This window comes from Petromyzon marinus, unplaced genomic scaffold (genome assembly GCF_048934315.1).
Source record: "Petromyzon marinus isolate PM22_M1 ecotype Great Lakes invasive population unplaced genomic scaffold, UKy_Petmar_22M1.pri1.0 PM_G_Scaffold_18, whole genome shotgun sequence".
NCBI lineage: Eukaryota > Metazoa > Chordata > Hyperoartia > Petromyzontiformes > Petromyzontidae > Petromyzon > Petromyzon marinus.
Genome location: NW_027422739.1, coordinates 3,387,501 through 3,390,000, shown reverse-complemented (window position 1 = coordinate 3,390,000; position 2,500 = coordinate 3,387,501).

The following is a 2,500-nucleotide window of genomic DNA, read 5'->3' as shown; positions in this document are numbered from 1 at the left end:
TCGTTGGCTAGGCGGGAGTCGTTAGTGGTGTGGGGCGCTCTGGGTTTGTAGTTGGTGATGTGCCTGAGCCCTTTGGCAGACAGAAGCAGCGTCGTTAGTAGAGAACTGGTGTTTTAGTGTCTCTGAGTACAGTCGTTTAGCCTCTCTCACCGCTTTGCTAAACCTGTTCTTCGACTCCTTGAATCTGTCTCTATCCCCACTCCTAAACGCTTCCTCCTTCTCCAACCTCAACCTTTTGAGCTTTGCTGAGAACCAGGGCTTGTTGTTGTTAAAGTTCACCCTGGTACGTGTTGGGATACAGCAGTCCTCACAGAAGCTGATGTACACAGCCTCTGTGAGTTCATCCAGACTATTGGTAGCAGTCGTGAACATATCCCAGTCAGTACAGTCTAAGCACGCCCGCAAATCTTCCACAGCCTCACTGGTCCACTGTTTAGATGTCCTCACAGCAGGTTTACAGAGTTTTAGTTGCTGCCTGTATGCACGAATCAGGTGGACCAAGGGAGTTCTGTGCGAGCCGAACAGCCCCGTGACCCACAAGAGAAACATCCCCGCCAAATTCGAGCGTTTGACGGGGTCTATCCGTGAAAAAATATTCACGTTTTTGAGTGCACATGCATTTCTGCTGCAAATGCCTCTGGAAGTTTCATGCCGTTCGTATGCCAATTGTGGCAACACGAAAATGACCCGTTTTCCCATTCCGAGGGATTTCTGTGCGACCCTAACAGCCCCGTGAGCCACAAGAGACACATCCCCGCCAATTTCTAGCGTTTCACGGGGTCTATCCGTGAAAAATATAGACGTTTTTGAGTGCACATGCATTTCTGCTGCAGATGCCTCTGGAAGTTTCATGCCGTTCGTACGCAATGTGGCAACACGAAAATGACCCCTTTTCCCATTCCGAGGGATTTCTGTGCGACCCTAACTAACAGCGCCCGTGAGCCACAAGAGAGACATCCCCGCCAATTTATAGCGTTTCACGGGGTCTATCCGTGAAAAATATAGACGTTTTTGAGTGCACATGCATTCCTGCTGCAAATGCCTCTGGAAGTTTCATGCCGTTCCTATGCAATGTGGCCACACAAAAATGACCCGTTTTCCCATTCCGAGGCATTTCTGTGCGACCCTAACAGCCCCGTGAGCCACAAGAGAGACATCCCCGCCAACTTCTAGCGTTTGACGGGGTCTATGCGTGAAAAATATTAAAATTTTTGAGTGCACGTGCCTTTCTGCTGCAAATGCCTCTGGAAGTTTCATGGCGTTCCTATGCAATGTGGCAACACGAAAATGACCCCTTTTCCCATTCCGAGGGAGTTCTGTGCCACCCTAACAGCCCCGTGAGCCACAAGAGACACATCCCCGCCAATTTCTAGCGTTTCACGGGGTCTATCCGTGAAACATATAGAAGTTTTTGAGTGCACATGCATTCCTGCTGCAAATGCCTCTGGAAGTTTCATGCGGTTCGTACGCAATGTGGCAACACGAAAATGACCCGTTTTCCCATTCCCAGGGATTTCTGTGCGACCCGAACAGCCCCGTGAGCCACAAGAGACACATCCCCGCCAATTTCTAGCGTTTCACGGGGTCTATCCGTGAAAAATATCAATTTTTTTTTGACTGCACATGCATTTCTGCTGCAAATGCCTCTGGAAGTTGCATGCGGTTCGCATGCAATGTGGCGACACGAAAATGACCCGTTTTCCCATTCCGAGGGATTTCTGTGCCACCCTAACAGCCCCGTGAGCCACAAGAGAGACATCCCCGCCAATTTCTAGCGTATCACGGGGTCTATCCGTGAGAAATATTCACTTTTTTGAGTGCACATGCATTCCTGCTGCAAATGCCTCTGGAAGTTTCATGCGGTTCGTATGCAATGTGGCGACACGAAAATGACCCGTTTTCCCATTCCGAGGGATTTCTGTGCCACCCTAACAGCCCCGTGAGCCACAAGAGAGACATCCCCGCCCACTTCTAGCGTTTCACGGGGTCTCTCCGTGAAAAATATCACATTTTTTGAGTGCACATGCATTCCTGCTGCAAATGCCTCTGGAAGTTTCATGCGGTTCGCATGCAATGTGGCGACACGAAAATGACCCGTTTTTTCCCATTCCGAGGGATTTCTGTGCCACCCTAACAGCCCCGTGAGCCACAAGAGACACATCCCCGCCAATTTCTAGCGTTTCACGGGGTCTATCCGTGAAAAATATTCAATTTTTTGACTGCACATGCATTTCTGCTGCAAATGCCTCTGGAAGTTTCATGCGGTTCGCATGCAATGTGGCGACACGAAAATGACCCGTTTTCCCATTCCGAGGGATTTCTGTGCCACCCTAACAGCCCCGTGAGCCACAAGAGAGACATCGCCGCCAATTTCTAGCGTTTCACGGGGTCTATCCGTGAAAAATATTCACTTTTTTGACTGCACATGCATTCCTGCTGCAAATGCCTCTGGAAGTTTCATGCCGTTCGCATGCAATGTGGCAACACGAAAATGACCCGT